The following is a 20,990-nucleotide window of genomic DNA, read 5'->3' on the forward strand; positions in this document are numbered from 1 at the left end:
CGGTTCGTCCCCACCGACAGAATCCGCAGAACCGAAGCTTTGGCAGCTGCCGTTAGTGAAGGAGGGTGCCCAGCAGCTTCCGCCTCCGGGATCTGGTGGCTTAGAACAGTCTCCATGCCCTAGGGTTTCCAAGCACCAGCTGCCGTGGGGTACTCGCCCCGCCCACCTGGCCCCACCCGTCCGCCTCCCCGCCCATTGCGCAGGCCCGGCGCGCAGGCGCAGCCGGAGCTCACCAGCCCGAGCAGTGGGCGCGCGGGCGCGGTGTCTCCAGGCGGTCGCGGGCTGTCGCTTCCGACTTCTGTTTCCCACTTTCAGGGATCACAAACTCGGGGTAACAGTGGCCCGGCGGGCACATCCAGCTGTTGGCGTATGTGAGCGCCAGAGATGCCGACGAGAAGAGGGCAGCTCCGGGTTTAATGCGGGCTGGAGACCCTTGGAGTTCCTTTGGCGTCTCGAATCCAGCGCAGCCGTGGTCCGACGGAGATCCCTGGGATTCGACCTGCCAGGGATGGTGCGGCCGGACCCTGCCCTAGATCAGAAAGTCCCGTGCGTAGCCAGCCTTTTCGGGCAGGGTCTCTGAGGCAGAGGTCTCGAGCCCCCGGCGGGGCGGAGCTCCTAGAAGCGCAGGCTTGGTCACCCACCCTACGCGTCCAGCCCGGCTTTTGGGGCCACCTCTAGGGCCACACTGATGGTTGGGCCCAGTTTGTGTGTTTCAGATGAAAAATTCACAAGGGACATGAGATTCATATCTCATGGGGATCAAACCTCATGTCAGTGGCACAGGAGGAATTAGAAGCCGTGTTTCCTTTGAGACCTGAAGATCCAGTTCTAGGTTTTCCTGCTGCTCCCAAGCTTTGGGCAAAGTAACTACACTTCTCTGAGCCTCATAATGGTGATAATACTCTTCCCACTTACCTCATTCAGTTAATGTAAAGGTCAAAGTCATACATGTTTTCTCAGTCATTTATTAACTGCTTGAACTAAAAACTGGACCCTAATGTGTTGCAGAACAACTTGGGCATTTTGGAAGCACCGTGTAAAAGTATTATTAGAAAAGCTTCTCTCAGCCTCCTGAAGTAACCTGCCTCCCAAGCTGCCTTATTCCTAGGAGAATCTTCATCTTCACTTTATCATAGCCCAGGGATCCTGAAGTGGGATGGAAGAAGGGTATCTCACCTGGACTGGTGGTCTTGAGACCTTCTGGAAAACTGGAAAGAAGACTTTTTTTTTTAACTCCATGGAGACAAATGGATTAATCAGTTCACAGATTATCATTATGTTTGGTTGAGAGAGGAAGTCTGGTGACAAAATGTAAGTGCCCCATTCACACCACTCCTTTGAGCATATGCTTAGGGAGAAAAAAATCACCCCGGGGGCAGACTGAGGTGTGGGGCAGGGCAGGGGCCTATGTATGTGGCAGGTGTCACTGAATAAGTAGCAGGGGGTCTTTCACTCTGCAGACACCTCCCTCTGTAGTCTCCTTTGGATCTCTGCTTCCTCTGACTTGTGGTAGAGTGTCCTAGCCCACAGAAAAGCTGGTCACACAATACTATCACGTGGACATATTTGCAGGAATGTTTGTGTCACCCCCCAGCCGCCTAAGCCCTGGCATCTGCTGCCGTTTTTTTTTTTACATTTTAAAAAATTGAACTATAGTTGATTTACAATGTTGTGTTAATTTCTGCTGTACAGCAAAGTGATTCAGTTATACATGTGTATACATTTTAAAAAATATTCTTTTCCACTATGGTTTGTCATAGGATATTGAATATAGTTAGTTCCCTATGCTATACAGTAGGACCCTGTTGTTTATCCATCCTGTATATAATAGCTTACATCTGCTACCCCCACCCTCCCACTTCATCCCTCCCCCAACCCCCTCCCCCTCGGCAACCACAAGTCTGTTCTCTGTATATGTGAGTCTGTTTCTCTTTCATAGATAGGTTCGTTTTGTGTCATATTTTAGATTCCACATATGGTTGTTATCATATGGTATTTGCCTTTCTCTTTCTGACTTACTTCACATAGTATGACAATCTCTAGTTGCATCCATGTTGCTGCAAATGGCATTTTTTCTTTCTTTTTTATGGCTGAGTAGTATTCCGTTGTATATATGTGCCACATCTTCTTCATCCATTCATCTGTTCTTCCATTCTTGGCCATTTTTCCTGGCCAGTGCTGGTTCCAGCTCCAGCAATAAGAATATAGAAGGACTAACCCAGAAAAGTGGGATGGTTTGAGATGGATGAAAGATGGGATGAATCAGCTGAGAGTTTTGTTTTTCCTTTCCAAACACTTAGCTGGCTCATTTAGCTCAGCAATCTCTGGGGAGGTATAAAGCATAATTAATTTATTTTTAATGATGGGTTTGATTGAACTCTTTTGCTGGGGAGATAAGGAGTTTTGTCATGACAGGTGCAGGGATGGATTGCTTTTTGTCATTCACAGCAGTGGGTACCACTTGGAGCCTGTAGGTAGGTGGTGGCATGAGATGAGAAACTTTACAGGGGACATGAAAGAAAACTAGAGGAAATGGGGTAGGAATGGCTAGATTCTTTGCCACTCCAAGGACCAGAGAGGGAAAATGAGCTTCCAGAGAATACGAGCCTTGCCTTAAATACTGAGATTTACCTGGAAGATTGGTTCACTTCTTATTGACCTGGGTCAGAAGCTGAGCGTCTTTGTGCAGTCAGAGTTCAGAATATCTTCAGTATCTCACAGCATATGCAGCTCCTCCTGTAGGTCTGCAGTAGGCCAAGAACCAGAGCAGGTGTGATGCTGTCGCTATCAGGAACAGTCTCCATGGTCTTGTCATTTGGAGAGATCAACTGACACTGAAATTTTTGTTTTTAATTTTTATTGGGGTATTTACAATGTTGTGTTAGTTTCAGGTGACACTGAAATACTTGAGCAGTTACTCTAAGGCGGGTGGGACGGCTTGAAGAGTTCTTGTCAGCTGTTACAGCAATCTATATCATAAAATCCATCTTTTTTAATGATAAGGTTCATATCTTCTATATTCTTTTTAATTTTTCCATTTCTTGTCTATTAATTCCTAACTCTGGTACGTAATGTGTTATAAACTCCCACCATGATGGGAGTTGTTTTCTTATTGTAGTTCTAATATATATATTTCTCCTAAAAGTAAATATACCCCCAATATAAGTATATTTTCAACATACATATATAACCCCAAATTCGTTTGGGTCTTCACCACCACCAATAGGCTTCACACTACTCCTCAGCTGCTCACATAAGGGGCAGTAACTCCTTTAAATTTGGGGTACCTTCTGGGAAAACCAGACTATCTATAAGCCCAGGCTGGTCTTGTCCAGGTTTGTCTCTCCTTGACAATCAGCAATACTCAGAGGAGACTTCTCAGTTTGATGGTGTGGACAATGGCACTGCCTGGGGCTTTACCGCTATGGGAAAAGTGTAAGGCATTGGTAGGGTTTCTCCAACCAGGAAGCCAGGCAAGCTTTTTCCCATGACAAATGATAAGTTTTAGTTTAATTATGATAAGTATGTATTTAACTGGGCCAGGGAGGATTGGGCGTGCTGGGGGAGGGCATTGGGTTTTGATATGCTCCCTCAGCTTCCCCCTCCCAGCATTTTAAGTTAAACATTTCCAGGCATACAGAGAAATTGAAATAAATTTATAATGAACACCCAGTTACTCATCACCTAAATTTCACAATTAACATTTTACTATACTTGCTCTTTCACATATCTATCCATCAATCCATCCCTCCAACTTCTTAAAAATGAAAATCTACAAACATACCAAATAATTGAAAGAAGAGTACAAGGAGCACCTCATACCTTCCTCATAGGGTCAACAGTTGACAATGTTTTATTTGTTTCTCGCTGTCTTTCTCCTTGAACCATTTGAAAGTTAGTTTGATTATATTTCATCCCTAAATACTTCAGCACACGTCTTTTAGGAATAAAGGCATTATTCTGTATAACCACAACATTGCTATCACACTGAAGAAAACTAACAATAATTTTATCTAAAAATCATCAAAAATATCCCATCTATATTAAAATTTCCCCAAACTTTCCAACCTTTTGAATTAAAAAAAATCATAATCCAATCAAAGTAGATTTTGTTGCATATATGTCTGTAGCATCTTTTAATCTAGAACCATTTCCCATTTTAAAAAACCTTTTTATTTTGAAATAATTATAGATATACAGGTATTGCAAAGATAGTACAGAGAGGTTCCATGCATCCTTCACCCATTTTCTCTCAATGGTTATGTCTTGTGTAATGATTAATGCAGTATCATAACCAGAAAAATCAATGTTGGTACAATGTGTGTATATTCTTATGCTGTTTTTTCACAGACATAGCAATAGTAATGGGTAGATTCCTGTAACCACCACCACAATCAAGATATAGATTTATATCATCACCACAAAGATCTACTGGTGTCATCATTTTACCACTTTTAGTGAATGTAGAAACCTTACCCCCTGTTATGGACTGAATGTGTCACCCCCAAATCCCTGGGTTGAAATCCTAATCCCCAGTGAGATGGTATTAGGAAATGGGGCCTTTGGGAGGTAATTAGGTCATGAGGCTAGAGCCCTCATGGATGGTATTGGTGCCCTTTCAAGAAGAGTCATGAGAGAGCTTGCTTCCTTCCTGCCTGTTCTCCACCGTGTGATGACACAGCAAGAAGACAAGACGGCCATCTGTAAAACAGGAAGATAACTGTCACGAGACACTGGATTTGCTGGCTCCTTGATCTTGGAACTCCAGCCTGTTGTTTAAGCCAACAAGTCGATGGTATTCTGTTATAGCAGCCCAAACTAACTAGGACACCTCCTTTTAGGCTCCCTGTTTATGTCATAATAGTCTTAAATATTTACTCTATCTACATTGAGATGCAGGCCAAACAATGCTATGCTTTTTGCTTCGGCCATCAAGCATAATTTAAGACAACTCAAGAGGAGAGGGAAGGTTTATCCTATGTAGCCACGTTTTTGCTTTTACCATTGTTCTTTCTTTCTTCCTGATGTTCCAAGTTTCCTTTTTTTAAAAAATCATTTCCATTCTGTTTTGAGAACGTTTTAAAGCCATTGTTTTAGAGTAGGTCTGGTGTGGAAAATCCTCTTACTTTTCCTGTATCTGAGAATTTTTTAATTTCTCCTTCATTCCTGAAAAATAATTTCGCAAGGTACAGAATTGTGGGTTAACACTTCTTTCTTTTCAGCACTTGCAAAAGGTTGTGCTAGAACCGCTCAGCTTCCATGGTTCTGATGAGAAATCTGCTGTCGGTTGAATTATTTCTGCCCTTTATGTAAGGTGCCATTTCTCTCTTGCTGCTTTCAAGAGATTTTCTTGGTCTTTAATTTTTTAATTGTCTGAAGTTTGATTATGATGGTTCATGGTATGGATTTCTTTGGGTTTATCCATTCGGGGTTTTGCCCAGATTTTTAAATCTACAGGTTTACAGCTTTTTCCATATTTGAAAGAATTTCAGTTATTCTTTCTTTTCCATATTTGAAAAATGTTCAGCCATAATTTCTCCAGATACTTTTTTCAACACCGTTCTCTTTCTCCTCTATTTCTTAGACTCCAATGACACAAATATTACATCTTTTGTTATCTCACAGCTTTTTGTGGTTCTGTTCACTTTTTTTCAGCCATTTTCTGTCTGTTGTTCAGCTCAGGTAGCTCCTATCGTCTCTTCCACTTCACTGATTCTTTCCTGTGTCCCCTCTGTTCTGCTGTTTTTAAAACGTTCAATGATTATATTTAAAAAAAATCTAAAGTTTCCATATGGGTTTTCTTCATATATTCTATTATTTTACTGAGACTTTCAGTTGTTTCAGGGGTTCATAATTGCCCACTGAAGTATTTTTATGATGGCTGCTTTAAAATTCTTGCCTAATTCCAGCATCTGTGTCACCTTGAGGTTGATGTCTGTCGATTATCTTTTCTCTTTCAAGCGAAGATTTTCCTGGTTCTTGGTCTGACATGTAATTTCCAATTGTACCCTTGAAATTTCTGGTATTATGTCATGAGACTCTGGATCTTATCAAAATCTATTTCAGCAAGTCTCCTCTGACTTGCTGCGCTGGTTCGGGAAGAGGGAGGTTATGCTTTGCTACCATCACGTGGGGGTGAAGGTCCTTACTACTTGGTGGAGGTGGGATTTCAGGCTCCCTGCTAGGCCTCCGCTGACGCCTCCTAGGCTGGGGGGAGCGAGGCCCAAGTCCCTTCTTGTTGCTTCTGCTGGGGGTAGGTAGAAGGCCTCGTTACCTCTGGGTAACGTGTAAGTTTGGCTTCCCTCTCAGCCTTCTCTGATACACCCGGGTGGGGCAGGGGGGAGCACCTTTTTACAGCCAGGCAAAGACGGAAGTCCAGGCTCCCCACTCAGTCTTTGCTGCCTGGTAATCGGTGGCTTTTTGGATATCTTGTTGCTTAAGTGAACCAATATTGGCCTTACAGAAGTATACACTAAGTGACAGATTTCTTCACAAATTTCCACTTCCTGGGATTGCTTCTCCATTTATTGTTCTAAGGTGATCCTGGGTTGCCACTCTAATATATTGTGGTGTTTTACACTTCCTAATGCAAAATTATCACCCTATGTTTTGACATAAAATGCTCTGGAGTGGTACTTTATTATAAAATTACAAAACTTTTGCCTGCTCTCAAATGTTGGTATGTAGGGTCTCTGTGGATAAAAAGAACAATTGATATTTTTAGATTAGTTGTAACCTCTTGAGTTTTGTTCCAGTAAGACTGTGTTTTATTACATTGTTTATGAAAAGAAAAAAATCTAATGTATATAGTGGCTGGGAATATGGATTTGTTTTTTGCCCTACTCCCTTGTCTGGATTTCAGATCATAATTTTAAATATACATTTGTCCATAGAATTTTTTTTTTTTTTTTTTTTTTTTTTTTTTTTTGCGGTACGCGGACCTCTCACTGCTGTGGCCTCTCCAGTTGCGGAGCACAGGCTCCGGACGTGCAGGCTCAGCGGCCATGGCTCACGGGCCCAGCCGCTCCACGGCATGTGGGATCTTCCCGGACCGGGGCACGAACCTGCGTCCCCTGCATCGGCAGGCAGACTCTCAACCACTGCGCCATCAGGGAAGCCCCCTATAGTGCTTTCTCAGGTAAGTGTAATCTGCTAGCATGAAGGCTGTACCTATTATTTCCATTTTACCTGGTATTTAAAAAGAAACCCTTGAAAATTCAGAAGGCAAGTAAAGCAATCCTGCCAGTTTAATGAAGATGAAGCTGTAAGAGTGTCAACCGCTCACTGAGGAGCCTGGCGGCCAGAGGGAAGGAGGGGCACGGGTGTGCTGTGACTCATCCCACGAGGCCAGGGCTTTCTCTAGTTTCCTTTTAGCACGTAGGGTCTCTGAAGGGGGCGTGGGGAGCTCTGCTATGAAGGAACCATCCAGAAACCTCAGCCCTGTGAATTTTCCCTTCCACTTGCCTTGTTTTGTCTCTCCACGGTGAGATGGGAGGAGTGACATGGCTGTCAGAAAACCCTCATCCCTCTGGGTTGGTGAATGTCTCCCTCTGGCCTCTCTGAGCCAAGGGGTCCGTCCTGAAGACAAGCCTCTGTCCGGTGCCCTCCGAGGCACGCAGCCTGTCTACAAAGCTAGTCAGAATGCAGGGGAGGGAGGCCTGTCTGTCCTCTCAGTAATCCCCATGTCACCGCACCTCCAAAGGCTGCTCACCCTGACAGAGGGGATGTGATGGGCAGCCTGTCAAATAGATTGTGAGTGCACTAGCAGGATTAGCGGTGAAGGCGAGTATTCCAGCCTTTCTAAAGTTCATTCACAGCCTCTGAGACTGGCCTGCTCAGCGTCTCTGTATTTTCATTCCACAACAGAGTTTAATTTATAATATTAGCATAGAATGCTATCTGAGATTTCTTTTCCTTCTTACCGATAAGCCAGCTGAAATACTTCAGCAGCCCCGCAAAACCAGATGCTTTGTTCTTGGCAGGGATTGAAGTATGACTGATGTTATTTTTGCTTGTCAAAGTAATATACCCTCATTGTGGAAAAATTGGATCAGAAAAGTATAAGGGAGACATTTAAAGTATTCAGTCCTTTCACCAGATATTACCTCTGATGCCATCTTGTGTCTTCATGAAGTTTTTCATCTATGCATAGATATTAATCAAAATTGCAATTATATTGTATATTGGATTTGGTTTCCTTTTTCAAAAAACAAATATTATATCATCAACTTTTGCCAGTTTTCTTCCACTTTTAATGAAAACGCCTGTGAAATATTTTATGTGAATATATTTGCAGTTCTCTATTGATGTGTAACAAATTACCACACACTCAGCAACTTAAAGTAATACCCATTTATTAGCACACAGTTCTGTAGATCAGAAGTTGGGGGTCTCTGCACAGGTCTCAGAAGGTCAAAATCAAAGTGTCAGCTGGGCTAAGTTCTCCTCTGGAGGCTCTGGGGAGAATCACTTACAAGCTCATTCTTGTCATCAGGTTTCAGTTCTTCGAGATGGTACGGCTGAAGTCCTCATGTCCTTGCTGGTTGTTAGCTGGGGACTGCTCTTAGCAGCTGGAGGCCACCTGTCTTTTTTTTTTTCTTTTTAAGAAGATGTTGGGGATAGGAGTTTATTAATTAATTAATTTTTGCCGTGTTGGGTCTTTATTTCTGTGCGAGGGCTTTCTCTAGTTGCGGCAAGCGGGGGCCACTCTTCATCACGGTGCGCGGGCCTCTCACTGTCGCGGCCTCCCTTGTTGTGGAGCACAGGCTCCAGACACGCAGGCTCAGTAGTTGTGGCTCACGGGCCCAGTTGCTCCGCGGCATGTGGGATCCTCCCAGACCAGGGCTCGAACCCGTGTCCCCTGCATTAGCAGGCAGATTCTCAACCACTGCGCCACCAGGGAAGCCCCTGTCTTCCTTTGACATGTGGCTCCCTTGATCTGCAAGCCAGCAATGGTGCATTGACTCCTTATTGTGTTTTGAATCTCTGGCTTCTTCTCTGATCAACTGAGAAAACGCTTTGCTTTTCAAGGACCCATCTGATTAGGTCAGGCCCACCGGAATACTCTGTCTCAAGGTTGACTGTGTCCTATAACAAGACCTAATCAGGGGAGTCAACTTCATCATATTGATAATTGCCAGGATTATGCAGGGCATATATCTCTACTACCACAATATTATAATTTACTTAATAGTCTCCCTGTTTTAAAAAACTGAGTCATATGGCCACAATTTCATAGTTACGTCTGCCAAAGCACTGCTTCCTGGATAAAAAATGAGATACATTGCCTCTTTGGAGCTTTGTTTGGGAATCCTGCTTTTGGTGAATCAGGTGTGAGAGTGGGGCTATTGCAGTCTTTTGCTGTACAGTTGGTGTATTAGTTTTCTAGGATCGCCGTAACAAAGTATCATGAGCTGAGTGGCTTAAAACAGTAGAAGTTTATTGTTTCACAGTTCTGGAGGCTAGAAGCCTGAAGTCAAGGCGTCAGTAGAGCTATAGTCTCTCTGAAATCTGCAGAAGAATTCCTTCTTGCCTCTTCTTGGTCCCTGGTAGTTAGCCGGCAATCCTTGGGTTTCCTTGCTTTGTAGCTGCATAACTGCAGTGTCTGCCTCCCCCATCAGTGCCATTGTTTCTGTGAGTCTGTGTCTCCACGTGGACATCTTCATATGGGGACACCAGTCACATTGGATTAGGGGCCCACGCTACCCCAGTATAATTTCATTTTAACTTAACTAATTACATCTGTGAACAATCCCATTTTAAGAAAAGCTCACATTCTGAGCTTTGGGTATTAGGACTTTAGTATATTTTTGGGGGTGGATACAATTCAACATTTAACAATTGGTATAGAATGTCAGGTGACTAGCTTAGTGGAAACTGAATGGACACCTAGAGTGGTAGGTCTTGAATCAGAGGCAGATGCCACAGGTGTAGTTATTTCAGCAAAGATTGGGTAAGCTGGCTAGGCTGTGGGGTAGCATGCTAGCAGGTGGTGCTGGGCCAGGTTAGACTACTAATTCCTGCAGATAGGAATATAGTGATATCAATATCCTGGGGTTAAGGCCATGCCTGAAATTTCCTGTTGTAAAATCCTTTGCCCAAGTTTTGACTAGTGGCCTCGAGGTTCAGTGAGCTGAGCGCTGTAGACAAAGGGCAGATACAGCTAAGGCTTCTCTGAGAAATGGTCCTGGAAGCAGTGACTATGTATAATGTTGGAAAATGTATTTCCACCTCTCCTTTGCTTTTGCTGTTGACTTAAGTTTGCACAGATCTTTTTAGTTTGGAATGTGATTTCACTGTTTATTATCTTTTGTAATTTTCACATCCACTCTGTGAAGTTGAAATGACTATTTCTTTTTAGGTATAGTGAAATTAAGTAGTGAAATTATACGATAACTGCCAACACAATGAAAAGTAGATATTGCTGTTTAATTTTACAGATGAGAAGCTAAGAAAGGTTAAGGGACTTGTCTCGTGGCACTTGTAAGCTGTAGAACTGGGACCGGGACTCATGTCTGTGTCCTTCCTAGGCTTGTGCATTGTCCCCACACTGTGCACCAAGCTGACCACTAACTTGGACCTGCCTAGAGAATGTCAGCACCAGCATAGCACAGGGATGCCAGAAGTCCCACTTTCAAAAGTATTCTCTAGACTCAACACTGTGTGACCTTGGAAGCTTAGGTTAATTTTCCTTGGCTTCATTCATTCAACAATTTTTTCTTACAGTTTCTTTTTTTTTTCCAGCTTTATTGAGATAAAATTGAAATATAACATTTTGTAAGTTTAAGGTGTGCAATGTGATTATTTGACACATGTATATATTGTGAAAATGATTACTACAGAAAGATTGGTTAACACCTCCATCAACTGACATAATTAGCTTTTGTGTGTGTGTGGTGAGAAGATTTAACTTACTCCTTTAGCATCTTTCAAATATACAATACAATATTGTTAACTATAGTCACCATGCTGTGCATTAGATCCCCAGAACTTATCATAGAACTAAAGTTTGTACCTTTGACCAACATCTCCCCACTTCCCCCACCCCCAGCTCCTAACCATTCTACTCTGTTTCTACGAGTTCAGCTTTTTTAGATTCCACAAATAAGTGAGATCATATGGTATTCTTTTCTTTGTATAATTTCTTTGCTTATTTCACTTAGCGTAATGCTCTCAAGTTCCATCTACGTTTTTACAAATGGCAAGATTTCCTTTTTTTTTAAATTTATAAATTTGATTATTTATTTATTTTTGGCTGCGTTGGGTCTTCGTTGCTGCACGCGGGCCTTCTCTAGCTGTGGTGAGCGGGGGCTACTCTTCGTTGCGGTGTGCAGGCTTCTCATTGTGGTGGCCTCTCTTGCTGTGGAGCACGGGCTCTAGGTGCACGGGCCTCAGCAGCTGTGGCACACGGGCTCAGTAGTTGTGGCTCACAGGCTACAGAGCGCAGGCTCAGCAGTTGTGGCACACGGGCTTAGTTGCTCCGCGGCATGTGGGATCTTCCCAGACCAGGGCTTGAATCCGTGTCCCCTGCATTGGCAGGCGGATTCCCAACCACTGTACCACCGGGGAAGTCCCAAGATTTCCTTTTTTTAATGGCTAAATAATATTCATATATTTACATTTTTATCTATCTATCTAATGTATGTATATATAAAGTGACATTTTATTTATCCATTTGTCCATTGATGATCACTTTGGTTGTTTCCATATTTGATTATTATGCATAATGTTGCAGTGAACATGGAAGTGTAGGTATCTCTTCAAGATAGTACTTTTATTTCCTTCAGATACATATCCAGAAGTGGGATTGCTGGATTATATGGTAGTTCTATTTTTAATTTTTCAAGGAAACTCCTACTGTTTTCCATAGTGGTTGTACCAATTTACATTTTCACTAACAGTGCACAAGGGTTCCCTTTTCTCCACATCCTAACCTACAATTGTTATCTCTTGTCTTTTGATAATAGTTGTTCTAACAGGTGTGAGGTGATATCTCATTGTGGTTTTGATTTGCATTTCTCTGATGATTAATGATATTGAGCGCCTTTTCATGAACTTGTTGACAATTTGTATGTCGTCTTTGGAAAAATGTCTATTCAGGTCCTCTGCCCATATTTTTAATCAGACTATTTGTTTTTCTGCTATTGAGTTGTATGAGTTACTCCCCTTCATCCCTGACATTTTTTCTTTTTGATGTCACGATTTATGTCTTTTTATACCGTGTGTCCATTAACAAATTATTTTAGCGATCATCTCACTCTCTCCTGACGTGCAAAGTTTCTGCTGAGAAATCCTCTGATTAGCCTTATGGGGGTTCCCTTGTATGTGAAGAATTTTTTTCTCTTGCTTCCTTTAAAATTCTTTCTTTGTCTTTGATTTTAGACAGTTTCATTATAATGTGTCTTAGAGAAGGTCTTCGGGGTTGAAATTATTTGGAGATGTGCGAACTTCATGAACTTGGATGTCCAAATCTCTCCCCAGTGTTGGGAAGTTTCAGCCATTATTTCTTTAAATAAGCTTTTGCCCCTTTCTCCCTCTCTTCTACTTCTGGGACTCCAATAATACATGATTTTTTATCTTATAGTTCATATAGGCTTTCTTCAATCTTTTCATTCTGTTTTCTTTGTTCTCCTCTTACTGGATAATGTAAAAAAATCTGTCTTCTACCGCACAGATTCCTTCTTCTACTTGATCCACTCTGACGTTGATGCTGTCTATTACATTTTTCATTTCATTCATTGTATTCTTCAACTCCAGAATTTCTGTGTTGTTGTTGTTTTTGATAATGGTTTCTGTCTCCCTGATAAACTTCTCATTTTTTAATTGTTTTCCTGATTTCATTGAACTGTCTGTGTTTTCTTGTAGTCACTGAGCTTCCTTAAAATGACTATTTCATATTTTTTATTGGGCAGATCTCAGATCTTCATTTCTTTGAGGTTGGTTACTGGAATATTATTGTGTTTCTTTGGTGGTGTCATGTTCCCTTAATTTAAAATTTTCCTTGAGGTTTTGTATATATTTGAAGAAGCAGTCACCTCCTCCAGTCTTTACTAACTGACTTTCAGAGAGAAATACCTTCTGTTTCTCTAAATATCATCTGTGTTAGGAATTCTGAGCTTTTCTCCATCTTTTCTGATGGAACTCCTGCTCCACAGTTCTTGTTCCCTCTTGGTGGGGGAATTCTGAAGATTGCACACCTTCGCTCAATCCTGAAAAGCCACACTTGGTGTTAGTGCGCTCCATTTTGCTTTCCGTAGGACCCTACTGAGTGCTCACAGTTGTGTGTTTCCTCACAGTTCTGAAGATTTGGGCTGGCTTTCTGCAAGGGCTTGCTCTTGCTGCCATAGGGGGAGCTGACCACAGGGTGGGGCGAGGCTGTGGAGCACTGGGGGTGTCTGTGCCAGTTGGGGGGATCTGTGGGTGAGCCCAGTGGCTCATTGGTGGGCTTCCTGATGGAACGTACAACACAGTTAGTAGGATCCATGTTATTTATTTATTTATTTTTTTCCCCGTACGCGGGCCTCTCACTGCCGTGGCCTCTCCCGTTGTGGAGCACAGGCTCCGGACGCGCAGGCCCAGTGGCCATGGCTCACGGGCCCAGCCGCTCCGCGGCCTGTGGGATCTTCCCAGACCGGGGCACGAACCCGTGTCCCCTGCATCGGCAGGCGGACTCTCAACCACTGCGCCACCAGGGAAGCCCAAGATCCATGTTCTCTTAATGCCGCCCAAGACCCCTAGCTGCTGTTCTCCAAGCCCACTCCCCAGTCATGCAGCACACCTCAGTATTCTGGGTGGGGTGGGAAAGAATTGGGTGTCTTTGGTGGTGTTGCGCATAGCCGGGGAAGCTGGGTGCTCACTCACATGTTCCCATTTTCCCTCATCAGAAGAATCACAGGCTGAGGAGGTCTCTCTTGGCACTGAGCTGTGCTGTCTTGGGGAGGGGTGATGTAGGTAAAATGAAACTGATCCCCTTACCCTCTTGATTGCATCCAATCTTGGAATATTTTTTTCCTCCAGCCACGTGGTAGAACTTCTCTACTAGACTTCTGGGCTTCCACAAAGGCACCCTCATCTGTAGGTGATGATCTAAATAGAATTCTTTGAGAGGAAGGTGGTAGAAAACTCTTATTCCACTGTGCTGATGCTATCACTCTTTTAACATTTATTTCTTGAGCACTTATATGCCAGGCTGTATTCTAGGCCCTGGAATTATAGCAACATAAGATAAAATGCTTGAGGAGTTTGTCTTCTAGAATTGCGTCAGTTTCATTATTTGGAAAGTGGGGGTAAAAACAGTTATATGCCTAATTAAGTTGTGAAGAAAATCATTCATGTAATGAGTTTATCCCAGTGCCAGGCACATCATAATTTTCAGTAAGTGTCAGCTATTTATAGAGAGATCACACACAGTGGGAGGTGGGTCTGAGTCTTGACTCTTTGGGAACTTCAGTGCACGTGGTGTGGGCACACTGAATAATCTGGGGGAAGGTGGAAGTTTGCATCCTCGGAAAGCACACCTTTTCCAGATCTAGGATTGAAACACGAAGCTGGAATACAGTGTTGTCTTGACGGCAGTGGCAGGGCCTCCCAAAGAGCAAGGTTTGGGAGACATGCACCAAGTTCATCTACTCATTCAACATATGCTTCTCCACCCCAGTTGCTCAGAGCTGTGGCCAGAGGTGAAGGATTCCACGCTGCAAAGGAAGAATCAGTGAGGACCAAAAGCGATGCGACAGCAGTCACATTGTGTAGAGTGCATTGCTGGTCTTACATTTTGTTTTGCCTAAGTGGCCCACTGTATTATTAGATGCCTGTCTTAAATTCCTACACCTCAGTATGTGGTATTAACTCCAGTAGAAAACACGCAACCCGCCCAAAGCTAACACAGTTTAAGAAATGTAATATTTTATATGCATCACATTTTAAAAAGCTGTTTTTTGTTGAGGAATGGGGTAACCACTACCGGACATTTTACTTTGCCTTGGGGATACAAGTCTGAGAGTTGGAGTTTATACTATAATTTAGCTAATCTGCTCAGGTTCAGCATCTGTATTCCTTTAAGTAGCATTTAATATTACAGCAGGAAATCTTTACTGTTTTTCTATGATAAAGAAACATTACTAGACTATACTGTATTATGTGCTCAAACTGGCTTGCCATCTCTAGTGAACTGTAGACAAAGTGGAAACAGATAGTGAGTGGAGAGGAGATTCTTGCATGATCAACCCACAAGGGTTGCCTCCCACAAGGGTTATAGGTCTGCAGCACGCATGTCGGGCCCACAGAGCAGGGCTCAGGTCTTTCTAGAGCCCCCTGAGAGGGAGAAAGTGACGTCTGTCTCTCAGGTTGGTTGTGATGCTTATATGAGATAGTATGTACAATAAACCTCATCCACTGTGGGCATTCAGCAAACACAGTTTACTCTCCTTTTTTGTAATCTTCTGCTTTATGAATTCAGTTTTCTTGTGTATTTTTTCAAAGCAGTTATAAATTAACCCACATTAATTTCTTATTCCTAGCTGGAGGATCTGACACACAGAAGGGATCAGTGGGAGTCTGTGGGGCGAGTTGTTTGTGGTATTTGGTGTAAAGGTGTTTCCTGTCCAGGTCCCTTGTTGGCAGCAATAGGGGAGGGTTTGGAGATGCGGTTCTGTCTCCCAGCTCTTGAGCAGCCCACACAGGCAGGTTAGACGTAGCTGGTTAGGCTCTTTCCAGGTAAAGCTCATGGGAGAGTTATTCCTGTCTCCATATTTGAGCTCTGTAATACATATGCCCTGCCTTTAAATCTGCCTTTCAAATACCTGGTCACATTCTGTGCACAGTACCAGAGTTTGCAAATTCAGGGAAGAACTAGATAGCCCCTACCCTTGGGAAGTCAATGATTAAGTAGCAGAGAGAGTACTATACAGACAGACAGATACACACACAGACACACATTCATGCATACATATACATATGTGCTTGTGTGTGTGTGTGTGTGTGTGGTGAGTATTTTGGGAGGTAGTGTTCTAAAGTAAGGGGAAGCACTCAATGTGAGAGATTCAAAGTTGTGAGTGTGGGGACCATGTTTTATATGTCACAATTAGGATCCATTGTCTGATAAGAGCCTAGGTCCATAGAAAGTCAAAGGAATAAGGCTTAACGTTGAAGTAGTCCCAGAATAAGGCTGCCTCCTTAAGAGGTAGTTCTTGTTCTCAATAAATATACAGTCTAGTTAGAGAGACAGTCACGTGCACATCCCTGGATAAAAGGGAGTGCAGCTCGGTGAGATGTGTCATAGAGGCAAGAGGAGGACCCAGAGGGACCCATGGCTCCTCAGAGCTATGGGAGATGAGGAAGGAGAGGGAGAGAGTTTAGTGTCAGTGAGCGTCAAAGGGCTCCGGGAGAAGAGGGAGTGCTAGGTCTGGAAGGATGCTGTAAAAAGGCCTGGCTGCAGTCTTGTCTAAGCAGGGAGATCAAAGAGCCTTTACTAGATTTAAAGCAATGAGGCACACATCCTTGGGGAGCCAGGTGCTTCTGTGGCCAAGGACTCTGCAGCTTGTCTGGCTGGCTCTCAGTAACATGGTTGAGAACAGACATGCGGGACTGATTAGAAAACTGCTGTGCTCGGGAAAAAAAATGTAGACGTCAGAGACATGAAAATGAAAACATACAAGCAGTTGCAAATGGAATGTGCCTATCTTTGTGGTTTACGCACCCAAAGACCTGGTGAGCAACCTGTAGATGCCGCTGGGGAAGACATGTCTGCGGAGGCCCCTTCTTTCTCCCTTGTACACTTGGATGGCACCTGAACGTCTATCATAGTTGCTTTTCTGAGGTAGGACCTTCCTCTCACTGATTGTTACCAGGAAGTGAACTGATAACCCACTAAACTCGGGCTTCATCAGACTCTCAGGAGGAAATCTGTGTGTGTGTGTGTGTGTGTGTGTGTGTGTGTGTGTAAAACAAAGGGATGAAGGACCCACTCTGGAGACCTATTGTTGACATCTGGAAAGTTACCTAAGCCTTCTGAATCTTAGATTCTTCTTTAGTAAATGGAAATAATAATACCTATCTTGACGAGTTCTTGAGAGGACTAAATATAGTAACAAATCAAATAGGTTAGTACCATGCGTGGCACATATTAGGTACTCAGTAAATCTCACCTGTTGCTATTGCTATTTTGGGGGGTACACGGTGCTGTAATATGGGTACATTCTGGGTATCGTTGGAGCAGACTTAACAGTCGTTTCGGTGGGGGTGTGGGCACAGGCAGACACATTGCTGTCCATAGTGCTGAACCATCCTTGCCTAGGGCATGGCTGTGGCTCCCAACCCCAGGCCACTGTGGATGCTGCGTAGTCTCTCCCAGGAATTCTGAGCCAGGAACGCTGAATGAAGAGACCCAGATGGTAGAGAAGCAAACTAGCAGTGGCTTTTGGATAAGTCACTGAGAAAGTTCTGTGGAGAGAAAAAGAGACATTTTAATCCCTTTTAGGTACTTATATGACCAAAAAAAAGAAAAACCCATCACCCTAAACTGACATAGCCGAAAATGCTGATACTAGTAAGACATGCGTACTATGTGATGGAAAGCTGTGCACGTGTTAATGTGAATGGTGAGTTTGGGTAGTTAGCAGAATCCGAGAGGGGTGGAGATTGTTTAAGTGAGGCAGCATTAACAACTGGGTTAAAACAACATTTTAATAGACATTTAAAAATTTTGGCTCAGTAAAATATTTGTAATTTTCACAATGTCACAGAACAGATAAAACCAATATTTTATAATGTACCTTGTCAATTTCATGTAATGTTGAAAATTTAAGCACGCTTCTGGGTGTAGTACATTTTCTTGGAGAATGGGAAGTTTTGAAGGGCAGGTGTCTCCCTCACATTCCTTCCCTGGGGTACTCTGGTGATGATTCTGGGTGTACTGTTTTCTCTGGGGCCTCTTTTTCCATTTCCCTCCGCTTCTCACAACAGTCAACAGTTAACCTGCCTCCTAATGTCTACCCGCTAGTCAATTTATCCTTTCATCCATCCATCCACTTCCAGATAGTAAGATATGCAACTGTTGAACATCTACTGCCTGTTACATATGCTGGTGCTTTGTTGTGTATTTTGCACCAAGAAAGTGCTCAACTAATCTGCTTGTTATCATGGCAAACCCTGACCTTGGACCCAGCCCCTCCAGAATCCACTGGTACTGTGTTTATTCTTTCATTCAACAACACTCACTAAGCACTTATTATTAGCTAGCTACTGTTCTAGGTAGTGGGGATACAGCAAAAAATAGTGCGATCCAAGGACTGGATTACTGAAATGGGCTTTTGATTGAGTCCGTTTTTGCCATCAACCTCCTGCAGTTCACTGTCAGTACAGCCAGAGGTCCTTTTAAACCTAACTTTTGTCATCGTTTCTCTGCTCAGAGTCTCCCAATAGCTTCTCATCTCGTTTAGCTGGGGGGTAGTGGTAGAGGTGATGAGAAGAATTTGTATTCTCTCTCTCTGTTTTGAAGGCAGAGCCTATAGGACTCACTGACAGATCAGAAATTGGGTATGAGCTGAAGAGTGAAGTTAAGAACATCTCCATCCTTAGCAAATGGGAAGAGAGAGCTACCCGTTACTGAGCTAGAGAAGAGTGACAGGAGCAGATTTGCAAGTGAAAATTCCAAGTCATGGTTTGGACACGGGAAGTTTGATGTACCTATTTGATGTTTAAATGGAGAACGAGCATGGATGGAGTTCAAGCTGGAGATACATATTCTGGAGTCATTAGCATGTAAAGGGCATTTAAAGGCACAAGTCTACGTGAGACTCACAGTATAGAGAAAAGTTCACAGGACTGAGTTCTGGAGCACTCATCATTTAGAAGGTGGGAAGATGAGGAGAGACAGGATGGAGACTGAGTAGGGAAAGGTGAAGAATTTGGAAGGAAACTCAATTTGGAAGTGAGTTGTATCAAGGGAAAATATACTTCAATAAGGAGGGTGGGGTGAGGGCTGAACATTGACTTCTGGAAATCACAGGAGGTCTTGATAAGAGCTGTTTTGGTGGAATAGTGGAGTAAAAAGCCTGACTAATTTGTGTTCACAAGAGAATAAGAAGAGAGGACATGAGAAAAAGTAATGACAACTCTTAAAATAACTTGAAATATGTCAAGGTATCTCATGATTTTCAAAGGGCTAAACACGAATAAACCTTGAGTAGCTTTGTCGTTGCTGTGTTGTACTAACGTTTCCAAATACTGCATTGGTCTAAAGTGAGGAGGCAACAAGCTGTGAGTATCTCTGAAAAATAGCTGGGAAAGTGCTGAGTCAGCAAAAGGCCGCACCACCTATAGCTTCTCTAGAAGTCACTCAAGCCTTGTCATACAGAGTCACTTAAAGCAATAACAACAGTACCAGCAATAATAGCAACAACTTGGGTTTCCCTGGTGGCGCAGTGGTTGAGAGTCCGCCTGCCGATGCAGGGGACACGGGTTCGTGCCCCGGTCCGGGAAGATCCCACATGCCGCGGAGCGGCTGGGCCCGTGAGCCATGGCCGCTGAGCCTGCGCGTCCGGAGCCTGTGCTCCTCAACGGGAGAGGCCACAACAGTGAGAGGCCCGCGTACCGCAAAAAATAAAAAAAATAATAATAGCAACAACTTGTAATAGTACATTAGAGTTCTTATTCTGTGCTAAGCGTAATACTAAGTAAGTGTCATGGATTATCTTGTTTAATGCTCACAACCCAGTGAGGTCGGTATTGCTGTTATTTCTCTCTCACAGACTTAGTGGCTTATAGGCAGAGCTGTAGTCCTTTGGAATATTTAGTAAGACCCTGATTTTTGTTACTTTTTAAAATATAGGCATTATTTCAAGACTTTGCCAAAGAGCAATGATGTGAAATGATTTTTTCAGAAGCGATGTAGGGAATAAGTAAAGATGGTATTCCTCAAAGACTACTATGTGGATTCCTACTTCATTTCTTACTCACGTCTTTTGGAAATAAAGGTGCCTTTTTTAATGGATGCTGCCCGGCCATTAATAGACAAAACGTGCCGTCTTCAGGGGCCTTGTGTGACTGTGAAAGCGGCCTGTCCTTCTTGCTCTCTGGTCCATCTCCTCTCTGATTCCCCCTCTCTGAAGCCTGTGCCTCTTCTCGCCCCATGTAGAGTGAGGGGTTTGCTTCACTCAGAAGGAAGCAGAGTGCAAAGTGAGGTCACTGGTTCCCGCTAACTCCTAAGACCTTAACTTTCAGAAACATTTCAGAAATGTTTCCTAAACATTTATAAGAAACAAGAGGTATTTTGATAGGCTTATAAACTATATTTAGTTTTAACAAATACTGAAGTTACTGGTTTACTATACCAATAGGAATTAAATGTTGTGCTATAAAACTAAAGGCCAAAATAGTTCAGATAGCTATGGCTCTAATTAAGATTTCAGTGCATGGTGGAGTGTGGGGAGAGTAACATTGCACAATCTATGGTCTATTTTTTTAAAAACAGTGTAGCTACTCAAGTTCCCTTTATTTAAAAGAGCCTTTTATGAAAAACTTAGAGAACATTAGATTCATTAACAGCACCTGTAGGTTTCCATGAACAAATATGAATTGACCATGACCTCCAGAAATTAGGAGTCTGTTTGGAACCTATTAGTGTAGCAGAGTTTTGTACAGTAGCTTTAATCTTTTTCTCCTTGGATAGAATTAAGTACTCAGTTTTTCCTTTTTCTTTTTTACTACCTCTTTCTCCTTAGTTTACTTGCACACACAATTACACAATTTCATATTGTATTCCCAAAGTATAATTTTCTCTTTACTCGTATTTCAATGTATGTTTTTGTTTGCATGATTTTATCCTGCAATAATAATAATATATTTATATTATATTTATGTATTATAATTATATATAAATATATTATTAATACATAATTTTATATATTAATAATAATATTATATTATTATTAATGGAAATGCATTTGTAGATATTGTGCATTTTTCCCCAGCTTTACTGAGGTATAACTGAC

At 42.7% G+C, this 20,990-nt stretch overlaps 1 long non-coding RNA gene across 7 annotated transcripts in view; it reads left to right on the forward strand.

The window, feature by feature from the left end:
- Positions 1 to 229: 229 nt before the first annotated feature.
- LOC137205439 (uncharacterized) overlaps positions 230 to 20,990 on the forward strand; it is a 393,223-nt gene continuing 372,462 nt past the window's right edge. For all 7 annotated transcript variants that reach the window (XR_010934141.1, XR_010934139.1, XR_010934140.1 and 4 more), the window contains exon 1: positions 230 to 1,311. This is a non-coding gene — a long non-coding RNA (uncharacterized lncRNA). The remainder of the gene's footprint in view (positions 1,312 to 20,990) is intronic.

The sequence above is a fragment of the Pseudorca crassidens genome, chromosome 14 (genome assembly GCF_039906515.1).
Source record: "Pseudorca crassidens isolate mPseCra1 chromosome 14, mPseCra1.hap1, whole genome shotgun sequence".
Classification (NCBI taxonomy): domain Eukaryota; kingdom Metazoa; phylum Chordata; class Mammalia; order Artiodactyla; family Delphinidae; genus Pseudorca; species Pseudorca crassidens.